The 15311-nt window shown below is 40.8% G+C and overlaps 1 pseudogene; it reads left to right on the top strand.

Moving 5' to 3' along the window:
- The first annotated feature begins 217 nt into the window (after nucleotides 1-217).
- LOC473773 (keratin, type I cytoskeletal 18-like) overlaps nucleotides 218-15311 on the top strand; it is a 94868-nt pseudogene continuing 79774 nt past the window's right edge.

Raw genomic sequence — 15311 nt, forward strand, 5'->3', positions numbered from 1 at the left:
CTAGAACCTTGTTTGTGTCATGGGATTCTTGGGGTGTTGCTTCACCAGCTGCAAACCTCTGTGGCCAGTGGCACCTTTCCCTGAGTTTTGCTTGGGCCCTCTGGGCTCACTCCACCCACTCGACCTGGCAGGCTGCACTCAGCCACACTACTGGCCTGGATCCCATGCCTGCCAAGGGTGAGCCAGGTGCAGAGCAGAGAGGGTTGTGTGAGTGAGCATGAGGAACAGCCACCACACACAGCCAGGAATGCCTTCTGCGGCAGGGTGGGCAGATCCAGGCACTGGCAGTGGGCCAGCTCCCTGCAAGGCTGCAGCTGGACCAGGCATACTGCAAGCAGCTTCTACAGCTGGCACCAGGAAACACAGTGGTCCTTGGAAGCTTGGAGATGCCATGAAACACAGAGATCCAAAGAGGATGTCACAGTTCTGGCTCAGGGAGCTCCTAGGTCTGGCCCTCCACCAAAAGGCTGCAGCTCTTCTCCCCTTCTTTCTTCTCTCCTTCTTGTTGCCCACATTGTGATGAGCAAAGGATGTGTTTCAGCCCTGCTTGTGTTACAACTCTTTTAGCCCCAGAATTTGGTGGGACCCGAGTTCTTGTCCTGCGTCCAGAACGAATGAGGTACGTGGACAAGTGGAGAGTAAGCAAGATGAGAAGGAGCTTTATTGAGCAACAGAACAGCTCAGAGGAGGCCCACATTGGGTAGCTCCTCTCCGCAGGCAGGGTGTTCTGACAAGTGTTCAGCTCTCAGCCGAAAGGAGACCCTGGAGTAGGTAGCTCCTCTCCACAGCTGGCCATCCCATTGTCTGTTCAGCTCTCAGCAGAGAGGAGACCCTGGAGTGGATAGCTCCTCTCTGCAGCTGGCCACCCAGTGGTCTGCTTGAGTCTGGCTGAGTCTGGAGTTTCTATGGGTCTCAGAGTGGAGGATGTGTGTGTTAATTGGTCCATATGTGGGCCTAGGAAGGCCTGGAAAAAACACCAAAAGTTCACACTCCAGTCCAGGGAACTGGCAACCCATCCCTCAGGATTTAGGCCCTCCCTGGCTTAAAGGTGGGGCTTCACCAGGACCCACCCCCTTCCGCCAAGAAGCCTGTCTGCCTCCTGCCATCATTCATGGCACCCAGGCTGTTTATGCCAAAAGGCACCTGCAGGCCAGTGCTGAACTGCCCTCAACCTCCACTCAGCCTCCCTCCCATGCTCCTCCATGCCCGAAGTCTGGAGGACACCGAGGCAGCAAGGGCCTGGTGTGTCAGCACTGCCCTGAGTTTACACACAGCTGGCCAGGCTGCAACAGCATGGCTTGGCCCCAACCTGGCTCTGAAATTGGAGTGGGCACCAGGAGCTGGGAGTGGCCAGGCAGCAGGAGCAGACACCTCTGAGCCTGCAGAGGCAGGGTGGGCCTTCCCAGGCCCCCAAGAGTGCAGAGATGCCCAGGTCTGTAGCCATGGCTTGGGTGGCTGCAGCTGTGCCTGGGAGGACAGGGCTCCTGCCTGCTCCCAGCCCCAAAAACATAGGGAGTCCTGGGTCCACAGCCACAACTTGCGTGGCTGCAGCTGTGCCTAGGAGGGCAGGGCTCCTGCCTGCTCCTGGCTCCTGCTGGCTCCATGGAGCACACAGCCCTGGCCACAACTCCCCCACTGCAGCTGGTATCATGGCAGTGGCTGCTCCATATGGCTGTCACTGACATCAATTGCACATAGTGGGCAAGCTAATCTCCTGATGGATATTGCCCAAGGAACATACGTCTTTAGCTATTTTACAACTGTGGCCTCCAGAACCCTGATATAAGTTATAAGCCAGCCTAAACTCAGCACATGGTATGTCAACATCAGCAACTCTCTATAACATCCAAATAGACACTCGTCAACATAAACAGACATTATCTTCCTTCCAGATAAAAGATCTTACCTTCTAAAAGGTCAGAAAAGCCCATCTCTAAAAGCAGAAACCTAATAGTGCCCTTTAAAGAGCTCCTCTTAACAAATGCCCCACATCTGTTTGCTCCAATGAAGGAATAAGTGGTTGAAGAAATAATCATTTAGAAAGATGTAGGCACTGGCCCCAGATTTTGAAGCAGTGTAGTAAAGAGAATGATTTTACATAGAAAACGCAACAGAAAATAAAACAACATTTATATACAGGCTAGCAATTGCTTTTGTTTTTCTTTTTTCTTTCTTTTTTTTTTGGGACAGATTGTCACTCTGTCACCCAGGCTGGAGTGCAGTGGCATGATCTCAGCTCACTGCAACCCCCACCTCCAGGGTTCAAGCAATTATTCTGCCTCAGCCTCCAGAGTAGCTGGTATTACAGGTGCATGCCACCACGCACAGCTAATTTTTGTATTTTTAGTAGGGATAGGGTTTCACCATGTTGGCCAGTCTGGTGTCTGGTCTCAAACTCCTGGCCTCAAATGATCCACCCACCTCAGCTTCCCAAAGCGTTGGGACTACAGGCATTAGCCACTGCGCCCAGGCAGAAATTGCTTTTAAGTAGTTATAATTACAAGCACATAGCCCTTTTTAAAAATAAAATTACTGACAATAACAATCATCATAAAAATGGCATTTACCTCACCAGGTATATGCAAGGAGCACATAAGAATTTATATTATTGTGCATTACATTTGGCAAAGTATAATACAAATATGAAGCCTTGTAATATAAACCAAAGGATACACATGGCTGACTGACTACTATGTACCAGGCAGTATATTAGATGCTTTACATGCACCATCTAATTTAGTCACCACAGTCAATTTAAGAGGTGGCTAGAGTTATCACCTGTTTTAGAGATAAGGACACAGGCTCAGAGATGTTAAGCACCTCACTCAATGTCACACATCTAATAAGTAACGAGTTGTCTGGCATATGGATTTAAAGACAAAAATATTAATTGCATCTCTATCACGACCAGGTAGAAAGCAAAATGTGAATGAGGTAGAGAATGATGCTCAAATGTCTTTATTGCTTCTTTTTCTGTTTCTTCCAGAAATTAGCCCTCACTTCCTAATATCTTAAGCCCTTTCCCCTTTTAGCATCTACTTGCACAGACTATACCACCACAAATACAAAACAACCCAGCCAATTCCTGACCTCTCTCAGCACCCGCAAACCACTAACCTTGCTTTCACATAGCCATTTGAAGATTGCTTAACAAACAGCAATTCTTGCATTGATTATTTGGCATTCAACTATGAGCCTGGTGAGTCTAAGGAGAATAACTTGTTTTTAGTGAAATAAGCCTCATTTTGCAAAGAACTGGTCATTTTGCTGTAGCCAAGGTTATTTTTGCAGTAACCTTGACTCTTACGGGGAAAAAAAACCATAAAATATAACTCATTAATTCCTGCTCTAAGATCTTGAGAAGTCTATTTCTTTTCCTTATCCAAAATATAAACTATTTTCTCTTTTAGTTCAAGCCTTTTACCTCTTTCAAAAATCCATCAAAATGCATTGTTTTAAAGAAGCATTCCATATTAACCCATACCCATTCTGACCAGAATTCTTCCTCTCCTTTAAGGATCCAGATTTTATAAAGTTATTTTGCCTTCACTACATTTAGTTTTCAGGCTGGTCTCAAGTTGTTTTATTTCTGTATGTTGAATGTACTTAACCAGATGGTACACTGGCCCCTACTTAGATAAAGATCGCATACAGTAAAAATGGCATGGAACTTGATGTCTACATAAGAATCTGAAGTTCAATGTGCTGCTAACAAAACATAGGAACTTTTGCATCTTAATTTGCCCATGTCTTATATAACTAAATGTGTTCTCTAAAATATTCCAGGCTTTTTTCAATTTAAGAATTCTATTATTTTAGGATTTCTAACTCCTCTAACCTGATATACTGCCACTAGGGCATCCAAGCTACTCTTCCTTTAATTCACGCTCTAGATTTTGATGAGATATTCAGATCGTCTTCCATTAACTATGACTGATAAAACGTTTTCTTCTGAAAATAGAAAAAAGTAAGTATCATTACTGAAAATATTGAGGTCTAAGATGTTCAGTATCTAATAGTTCTAAGTACTACGACATGCTTTCAGGCAACATCCAGAAAATAGCTTAAACACCATTCATTCAATAAGCACTTACTGAGTACCTACATGGCCAAGCTCTGATCTACTATATCACTGGACAAAACAAAGTACCTGACCTCAAAGAACTTATATTCTAATGAGGAAGGATGGAGGCAGCTATATTCAAATAAATTAAATCACTTGTTTTAGCTGATGATATTCAATGCTACATAGAAAAAATTCACAGGGGCAGGAGAGTGGGATGCTGATTTGGAGGGGGTGCAGTTTTAAAAATAAGGTCAGGAAAGGCTTCACTGAAAAAATGAGATTTGAGCAAAGACCTGAAGGAGATGAGAGAGTGAACCATGTGGATATCGGGAGGAAGAGTTTCCAGGCTGAGAAAACAGCATATGCAAAGGCCCTGACAAGTGTGCCTGATGTATTTGCGAAAAAGCAAGAATACCAATATAACTGGAGTGGAAAGATTAAGAGAGACACTAAGGAGGGGAGGTAAAAGAGGTTATGGGGGCTTGATCATGAAGATCATTTTAGGCCATGTAAGGACTTCAGGGTTTACTCTGAAATGAAAGTCATTAGTGTGTGTTCAACACTGGAAAGTCATGATCCAACCAAGGTTTGACAAGCAGACTCTCTGGTTGTTGTTTTAAGAACAGTTGGAGTAGGAGAAAAGGTGAATGTAGGAATTATTTCAAGGCTATTTCAATAATCAAGAAAAGGGACAATAGTCATTTGCACCAGTATAGTAGAAGTGGAACTAAAGAGAAGTAGGTAATTCTGGATATATTTTAAAGATAGAGCCAACAGGTTTTCTAAATGGGTTGGAATGTGAATTAGGGACCTCATATTCATTAATGTATCCGTAAAACACAGCAGGAGAGTAGTATTGGAATTATAGCTAGAATTATAGTAATACTAGAATAAGAATTATAGCTAACACTTAGCACTTACTGCCAGCCAGGCATCATTCTAAGTGATTAAACTCATTTAATCCTCATAATAACTCTATGAGGTAGGTACTGTTTTTATACCAATTTTATGGATAAGTAAACTGAAGCACAAAGAAGTAATCCACCTAAGGTGACACAGCTAATATATGGTAGAGCTGGAATTTAAATCCAAGTGGTCTGACTTCAGAATCCATGTTGTTAAACTCTATGATATGTTTATTATTGTTCACACTTCACTACTTATACAGGCACACATGAGGATGGAAATAATTTACTATTGCCCACTATTTTATTAAAATATTTTCAATTGGAAGCTCGACTTTTTATTGCCATTGTCATGAGTTTCATTGACCTCTTACTAATGCATTTTTCAGGGTGCAAGATCAAGTGTTATCAGTACAACCAGCCAGGGCAAGCCTAACGGCATGTTGAATAAATAATGTCCTTTGGAAACATCAGAATTGTTCCAATGTATATTTAGAGAAAGCAATGAAACACAACTAACTATTCTGGAAGAAACATTACTACTTCATGTAGGAGACTTACCTCACATCCTATAGGAAATCTCTAAGGATTCTTTAAATGTATCAACCCTCTAGACAACTTGCTGTGGGTAACTTACTGCACCCATTCTACAACTAGGAAGCTGAATTTTCTAGAGTTAACTGGCTTGTCCATAGCTAGGAAGTAAATAGAGGAGACCCATCTCCCAAAGAAATCTTGAATGTATATCTAAGAAACCACGTGGCTGGGTGCGGTGGCTCACACCTGTAATCCCAGCACTTTGGGAGACCAAAGCAGGCAGATCACAAGGTCAGGAGATCGAGACCATCCTGGCTAATACGGTGAAACCCCGTCTCTACTAAAAAATTAGCCGGGCGTGGTGGCGGGTGCCTGTAATCCCAGCTACTCAGGAGGCTGAGGCAGGGGAATTGCTTGAACCCGGGAGGTGGAGGTTGCAGTGAGCCGAGATTGAGCCACTGTGCCACTGCACTCCAGCCTGGGTGACAGAGTGATACTCTGACTCTAAATAAATAAATAAATAAATAAATAACCACATGTACAAAAACAAAAGAAGGTATGACTTATCACCCTGTATGACACTCCTCCCATTAAGCTCAATATGAGTCAACATTGATCATGGGCTACCAAGAAAAGCTAATGCAATCTAAAATACGGTATTAAATGTATGGTATTTAAGGAAGATAATAAAGCTGGTTCATTATCCTCTGGTCAAACTATACTTGAGGTATTGTATTGACTTCTGGCCACCACTCCTTTATAAGGATGTGCACCAACTGGGAAAGTGTTCAGAAGAGGGGGATCAGGACAGAAGCAATTGAGATCTTGCCAGATAATCATAATGATAATAATTACTACTTATTAAGCACTTATCATGTAATATGCCTAATGCTTTACATGTATTAGCTCACTTAGTACTCACAAAAAGAGCATGGCTACTCTCTGAGGCTCAGAGGTATTCAGTAACACGTCTAAGTTCAAACAGTAAATAAGAGGTGGTGCCAAAATTTGGACCAATGTCTTGACGATTCTACTGTACTATGTTGGACTTTTAAGAGAGAAAAGATCATTTATCACATGCCAACACTTTACACAGATTATCTTGTTGAATCCTCATAACAGCTGTATAAGATATCATTTTTACAATCTATATTTCACAGGTAAGAAAACAGAAACTTGCAGTGGTTTGGAACCTAACCAAGGACACACAGCTAGCAAGTGGCATAAACAAAATATGACATAAAGAATGGCTGGAGACACTAGAGATGTTTATCCAGAAGAAGGAAATTCTAGAATATTATTTGAAGATGTAAGTTTGAAGGAAACAAGTTCGAACTATTTGTACCTTCCGACGTTGAAATTATAAGATCAACCTATTATGCTCTGTACATTATTCATTTCCTTTACCACATATGCATACATGTATTGATTTAACAAATTATGTTGCACTACTGCATGCAATAAACTGTGCCATGTACTGAACATGTGGGTGTAAACAAAACAGATAAGGTACCTGCCCTTAGGAAACTTAGATTATTATTCTGCCTTCTCTTACTTCACCTTCTGCCATCCTATATTTTTCACCCCCTTCAAAACTCAAACTCACCTCAAAAGTCACTTTTCCCTACCCCAGGAATCTTCAGTGATAGATTCACTGCTCTTCCGCCCCTGCCCCCTATAACCCCACCCTCACACCACACACACACACACACACACACACACACACACACACAATGCTTGCATTCCTTTATCTTTCTTGTATTCTATTACTTTGCTCTTATTGTTATTGGTAATGATATATTTCCCCTCATTCATTCCTTTGCTTAATTGTTCACTAATTATCAAGCACCTAGTATGTGCCAGGTGGTGTCCTGAGGACTAAAGATGCGATGGTGGTCAAGAATGACATTACAGTATTATTTTGCCTTCTCAGATTTATTGTAAACTTACTTTTATCTTTTTGACCTACCTTCCCCACTCCTTATCTAGCTAGCTGCTTCTGATGCTTTTGTGTGGAACACCTTAGGGCCTCTCAAAGCTCAGTTTGAAACCTACTGAAGATGGTAAATCTTTCATCTAGTACAGGAATCACATGTACTATATCCTGGAAAGTTGGCCATCCTGGTTTTTAACTAGGATATGTACAGTAAAGGTGAACTTACTGATTCTTACAATCATCTGTTGTAATGTCATACAGTCATTTTTTTAGATTAAATTGAACTCTATTTCATTCTGGTTTTCATTCATTAGTTCTAGTTCTGTCCAACTCAGATATAAAAGTAAGTTACATCTTTCTATCAGCATCCTTTTAAATATTTGAAGACATCTATTATATCTTCCTTTTGTCTCCTTTTCTTGAGGTTAAATATCCACATTCCCTCAATTAAAATGTTTTTTTTTTTAAAAAAAAAACTGTTAAATGTCCTTATTAGCCCTCTCTAGACACTTTCAACTTAAGCAATATCTCTCAACATATAGTTTATTTTGTTGTATTTGTCCATTTAAAGAAAAAAGAATATCTACCGAAGTAATTCTTTCCCTCAGGACTTTGTGACCCACATCCTGATGGGAAGAAATATACACTTAAACATTCTATGTCTTTCAACTTAGTGCTGATTATAAATTTGAAATGTTTGCCAAGAAGTCTTCCGAGGGTTGTGAGGTAAGAGCTAGAGGCCAGGGGAGCAAATAGTTTTATAGTATGAACCTAAAATGGGATTCTGACTTTCACTTTGTCATGCCTGGGGAACTGGTGGAGTAGACCTACTTACTTGAGGGTCTGAGAAACCGTCTAGGAGATAATTTTTCCTAAGCTAAGGAGTAACCAGACACAACAAACTTAAATTGAAAACAAAGAATGGATGAATCTAAGTACAAAGGATTTGTGTCCTTCCCCAGTCCATATTGAATTCACATTTGAGGCTTACAGAGAACATGTAAAAACTAAAATGTTTTGGTAAGATCACTGTAAGATCCTGGGCATAAGTATCAATATGTGGATATACCTCTAATACAGGGGAATATACCTCTAATACAGGGGAATACAAAGGGGACAGGAAGAATCTGTTCCTACTTGCCAATGAAAAGCAGTGTAGATTTGACATTTTGAGGGCTCTGGTTTATCAGTTTTTGCAGAAGACAGTGGTGCCTGGCAGATAAGGCCATACCTGGTAGATGTCCAGTGGAAGAGATGGTACTTGATGGGCATGAGGATACATACTGCATATTTATTGATAATGGGTGGCAAGTAGTAATTAGCAATGGCAAACTAATTCAAGAATAAACATTAAAAACCCCTGAGAACTCCCAACAATAACTTAGATGTGACTTTGGAGGGGATATGTAGATCCTAGGTCAGCAATTAGGGAAGAATTAGTTAAATGTGTTGCTATTTTTAATGTGACTCAAATTGTACCCATAAGCTATGGTTCTAAGTCAAAATGTCCCTAGAGAACAGTGCTTCCTAATGAAGGTATATTAGTATCATCCATCCCGTACCTTTTTTTTCATAACACCAAGCCCAAGGACCACCCCCAAGTGTTCTTATTTAATAGGACCAAGATAGGGCCTAGCAATCTGTATTCTGAAAATGCTTCTTCTGTGGTTGCATTATATAGCTCAAAAAACCAGTGTTATAGACCAGATGTCATCAACCTTTTTCTGTAAAGGGCCAGATAGTAAATATTTTTGGCTCTGTGAGCCACAATCTCCATTGCAACCACTCAATTATGCTCTTATAGTGTGAAAGCAGCTATAGATGGTAAATATAAACAAATGAGCACACTGTGTTCAATATAACTGTACCAAACAAGGCAACCAGACCATGTGCCATAGATAGTGTGCTTACTTCTGATATAGATGATCAATGATTAAGTTAATGGCAGATCCCCTATGTCAAGTTGGCCCATACTACTTAGATACAATAGACAACGAGAAGCTATTTATCCTAAGTGTTAAGCAGAGAGAAGTGACACCCTGAGATAGTCTGAATGGATATTATTGCTATTCATTCCTGCTCATTAGTCAGAAGGAAAAGATACAAATATTCCCAGAAGTTTAAATCCGAGCTTCCTTACCACATTCCAAACTTGAAACTTGAGGAAGATAGCCTAGGGACCAATAAACTGGAGTTAGAATAGACAGTTTTCCAATCTAGGAGGCAGGTGGATAATGCAAACTGGTTCAAGAAGAGTTTCAATAATTCAGAGCGTCAGCTCTCAGATGGGTTATAAAGGGAAACAGGTTGTTTAGGAGGTCCTTAAACCTTGTGGATGATGTCAGGAAGGACAAACAGATCTACCTGCAAAATATCCTTTGGTTTTGGGTCCCAGTTTTTGTAATTTTAGACTGGTTGAAACCCAAGTGAGAATTTTTATGTTCTTATACAAGAATACTGATTGGATTGAAAAGCTTCACTGCTCATAGTCTGGCTAAATTTTCAGTTCTGGAACAATGTGAAAATCTTCTGAGGCCCATTTCAGCTTTAAAATTCAATGGTTCCATTATTCATTCTCTTTTCACATTCATTTTAAGGGATTTCTTATATCAATAGTAAGCCATCAGGCTGAAACACAATCAGGAAGCACAACTGAGAAAATGGCTCTCTGCACACTCCTCTTTCTTAGGAAGGAAGTGCCAGGCAGTTGGCTAAGCCTTCACAGGGCTACTCTGTTGCTTTTTCCCTTCCATCTAAAGCACTTGAGGAATGTAAGGGATTATATGAAGTCAGGATCCAAAATCATTATTAAATCAATAACTAAAGTCCATATCAGAGGCAACTTGGTCAGGAGCTACTTAACTCCAGGGAAGACACCTTCCTTTGGACATCAAAATTTGTCCTCTTCCTAATTGAATTAATCACAAATGCATCATTTTTTACTATAGCCTACCCATTTAGGCTGTGTAAATAACTGTCATTGGAGGGGGAAGGGGTACAGGAAGCACTTTAATGGCTTTCTTAAAAAGGAAACTTTGTTTGAGGAGTAATTGTGGCATTTTTTCGCTTCCCAGCTATTACTTTTCTGCATTTAAATCTTAATGTCTCATCTGGATGAGCACCTTATCACTAGCCAACAGGGAAATGTGATGTTTGTATTTGTATTTGCATTTATATGGCATTTTCATACAGTGTATCTCACACTGCTGACAGAGCAATGAATCGTAGGCCTATAGCACCCTCTCTACATGCATCATGGGAACAGCCATCTTCCACATGCTCTATAGCAGCAAACTAATTAATCTTTCTTAATTTTTATTTATAAGGAAGATGCTTTGGCAAGGGAAGCATGGAATAGTGTGTGTGTCTGCCTGTCTGTTTCTCCCAACTTTCAGGAGGCACTAAGAGGACATCACACAAGTAGCCGTGTGTCCTCAGAATCTATCCTTTGCTGACACCGTTACTGGTAGAATCCTAGGCTGGATGGGTCGTTGCAGCTTTTGTGTTACTTAAAATGTTTGCCTTTTATAAACTTGTAGCAGAGGAGAGGCAAGCACATAGATCTGGCACACAATTGCTACAGAATCACCCAGGGAATTAAGATTGGATATCACATCGGTCCCCCTTCAGAAACAGTTCTCATTCAATAGATATTCATGCTCTTTTTAAAAATCATGTTCAAGGTTCTATGTCATTAGCAAGACACTACTGGTGATGGAAACTACTGTGGAGTTAGCTCTATGGAAAGCTGAGTCTGTTTAGGAGCTTTGAAGTAGGCATTAATAACTCATTGCTCAACACAGAGGTGCCTACAACATGAGATCAATTTCTCTTAACTCGGAGAGCACCACTCTTTTACAAACTATTCCAAGGGCCCTGTCAGAGGCCTGCTGGAAAATCCACTGAGCTGGATTGTCCAAGCTGAATTGTTCAGGCAAAATTTTTCCCCAGCTTTATTGGAGTATAGCAAATTTTTATTGACAAATATAAATTGTATATATTCAAGGTATTCAATGTCATGTTTTGATATATGTTTTGATGTAACATTCACCACATTCTTATATAAAGCTAAATGGTCAGCAACCCCCAAACACAAGAAGTAAGTACATACATAAGCTACAACCCTCACAATGTTAAGAGTCTCTCCTTAGTTTCATAGAGGATGTGGCCCAGGAATTCTTTTGAGTTGCCAGTAAGATACAGCCTTACAGTGATTAAGGAACAACTGATCTCCATCTTTATGGCAGGTCCCATAGATTTCCTCTATCCAGAAAGCACATAATGTTACAGTGTTTAGTAAAATAAATAATTAGTTACACATGAGGTATACATCATGCCTACTCCTAACCTCCCCTACTCCCTCCATTGCCTTGTTGCAGATGACCTGCCTAGAGGCTCTATTATGGTTGCTTGAGTGAAACATGGCCCAGGTATAAGTCCTGCAGTGTGAGGCCAAGAAACATATCTGGCGGGGTACATTTGTAACTCTCAGGCCCAGTGCAAAGATTATAAAATGATCTCCAGAGCCTGTGGATGTCATTTAAATCAGGGTCCATGATAGGAAAACAAATGGTTGAATGAGATAATAGGGGCTTGTGTGATATTCTGAATTCCTCAGTCTTTACTTTTAGCCAATTAAAATTAATTCCTTCAGCCTCACAGCCTGGAAATCCCAAGTTCCCAGACATGTCAAGTTGTGGTTCAATTTTGAGACACAGGCAATTCCTCAAGAAACTCCAGCCTGACACAATCAAATAAGCCTTGTCAAAGTCCACCTAATCAAAAACCCCACACTTAATCACATCAGCTTCTTCAGCTCAAACTAGACAGACTCCCATCAGGGGATGGGAGCTCTCAGTCAATGCTGCCTGTTATTCAAATAATCTGAGCTGCAGCACTCCAGAACTGCATCCCAGTTACGGGAAATCAGCTGCAGCTAATTAAAAGCAGTTTATTGTCTCCCACACTCTAGTCCCAGCCCGTCTTCATAACCAGGTACAGCTTGTAGTGCTTCTCCAATCACAGCACTGCATAAGGGACCTGGGCCAGGCAATTAATGAGATTGTGAAATGCAGAAAGCCAGTGAGTAAAAGCAAAGGTAAAGTTTGTGGCAGAGGAAGGGAGTCCACAGAAAGGTATAGCACTCTGAGGGAACCTGGTAAAACAGCCTCCAGATTCACACACTAGTTAGCACATTGGCAGACTGTGCTTCAACAGCCCAGTGCTTCCTGTTTCCAACATCAGTAACTTCCTCAAAACATTAGGCTTAGGGAGACTAGGCCTTTGTCCATAGCAGTATTATGTTAGATAGTGGCTTGTTAGCATTCCAATTCAAATTGACAGCTCAGGAGTCTTTTACCATAGCTTATTAAAATGTAGAGAAAAAGACGTTTTGGTCATGTATTCAATGTCAACTGGGCCGGACACAGTGGCATAACAGTTTTTGTGTAATGAGGTCTGGAGCTAAGCAAGCTCTCAATTCCTGTCTCCACCATTTACTAGCTGTGTGGTCTTGAGCACTTCCTATGCATCTCTGAGCCTGTTTCTTTATGTGTAAAATAAGGATAATGATAGAAAATAATGCATGTAACTATCATTAAATTGTAAATGCTGCATACATTTTAGGTAGATAGATGATGAGGAAGGGAAGGGAAGAAAAGGGAAGGGAAGTGGGAAAAAGGAAGGAAGGAAAGAAGAAAGGAAGGAAGGAAGGTACGCCGGCCCAGTACAGTGCTTGGAACATAGAATTCATTCAACAAATGCTGGTTTTCCTCCTTTATTCTATCAACAAACCACCCCCAGGCAGAATCTAATAGAAAGAGGGTGTATTAGTCCCTCTACTGGTACCAAGTTACTGTATTAGTCCATTTTCACACTGCTGATAAAGACATACCTGAGACTGGGTAATTTATAAAAGAAAGAGGTTTATTAGACTTACAGTTCCACATAGCTGAGAAGGCCTCACAATCATGGTGGAAGACAAGGAGGAGCAACTCACTTATTATGTGGATGGCAGCAGGCAACAAAAGAGCTCGTGCAGGGAAACTCCCATTTTTAAAACCATCAGATCTCATGAGACCCATTCACTATTACGAGAACAGCACGAGAAAGACCCACCCACATGATTCAATCATCTCCCACATGGTCCCTCTCACAACATGTGGAAATTATGGGAGCTAGAAGATGAGGTTTTGGTGGGAATACAGAGCCAAACCGTATCAGGGGGACTAGATAAGAACATGGATGGCTCACTACAAACTCATTTACTAGGAATATCACGCAACGCTCAAATCCTGTTAATATGGGATAAACTATGCCATTTCATTGAAAGAAGTACAAAACTGCTTGTGAATTCATAGTGTACATTTTTCTTTTCTGTCTTCCCTAAAAATATTACACCATTGCATGAAAGAAGGGGCTTGGTTTTGTTGACTACTATGTCTCCTTCCCTAGAACAGAGTGTAAAAGCCAAAAAATGCTAGATATGTTGAACGAATGATAAATCCAATTGCAGGTATGTCTTTCTTTACACAAAATCTGTCTTCATGAAAACTGTTTGTAAATAATATGTTTTAAATATTCCTTAATTCTTAGGAGACTCCTTATGGTGGAGCAATTCTTTTTACTTGTTTATTTAGCAAATACTCATTGGGTGCCTGTGATATGCCAGGCACTGTTCAAGGCATGGGAAATTAACAGTGAAAAAAGACATATGTATGCCCTACCCTTGTGGAGTTTAAAATATAGCGGGAAATTGACATGTTAAAAAATCCTTCTGAGCAGTATGAATGCCTATTTGGGATGTTTCAATCATTGTATAATATGTTTAGTTAGAGTAGAGTCTAGCTACACTAAAATAATCACAACCAATGATGGGCTTTTGACATTTGGGTCTGTGTTAACTAGTTCTGATGTATTCAGTGGGCTGAGGTTATTGAGGCTATAGGTACACCCTCCTATATTTCCCAAAGAGCCTGTCTGAATCTGAACACACACAAACTCTCACTGCACATTTAAATTTCCCTGTTGCACTATTCACTTTCTATGTTTCCTTTAGATTCACAAGAAGATACAGTCCTCCTTTTCAAGGCACACAACTCCATTGGTGCCTGTATTTATTTCCTATCATTACTGCAACTATTTACTACGACTTAGTGGCTTAAGCAGTACTAAGTTATTATCTTATTGTTCTGGGGAAGTCCAACACAGGGCTCACTGGTTTGAAATCAAGGTGTCAGCAGGGCTGTACTCCATTCTAAAGGCTTCAGGGAAAAATCTGTTTCCTTGTCTTTTCCAGTTCCTAGAAGCTATATGCATGCCTTGGCTCATGGCCCCCTTCCTCCATTTTCAAAGCCAGTGGAATAGCATCTTCAAATATCTCTCTGACTTTGACACTACTTTTCTCATCACATCTTCACCTCTCACTCTTTTACATCTCCTTGTGAACATACTGGGGTCACCCAGGTAGTCCAGGATAATCTTATGTCATGGTCCTTAATTTAATCACATCTGCAAAATCTTTTCTTCCAGGTTTCTTACTCCATTTGAGCTGCTATAACAAAATAGTATAAACTGGATAGCTTATAAACAACAGAAATTGATTTCTCATAGTTACGGAGGCTGGATAGTTCAAGATGGAGGTACCAATAAACTTGGTGTCGGTTGAGGGCTTGATTTTTTGTCCACAGGTGGTGACTTCTTGCTGTGTCCTCACATGGCGAAAGGGGTGAATGAGCTTCCCTTGGGCCTGTATTTTAAGGGCACTAATGCTATTAATGAAGGCTCTGGTCTCATGATTTAATCACCTCCCAGAAGCTCCTACCTTTTAATACCATCACCTTGGTAGACAGAATTTCAGCATATGAAT

Source organism: Pan troglodytes, chromosome X, assembly GCF_028858775.2.
Source record: "Pan troglodytes isolate AG18354 chromosome X, NHGRI_mPanTro3-v2.0_pri, whole genome shotgun sequence".
In the NCBI taxonomy this organism is placed as follows: domain Eukaryota; kingdom Metazoa; phylum Chordata; class Mammalia; order Primates; family Hominidae; genus Pan; species Pan troglodytes.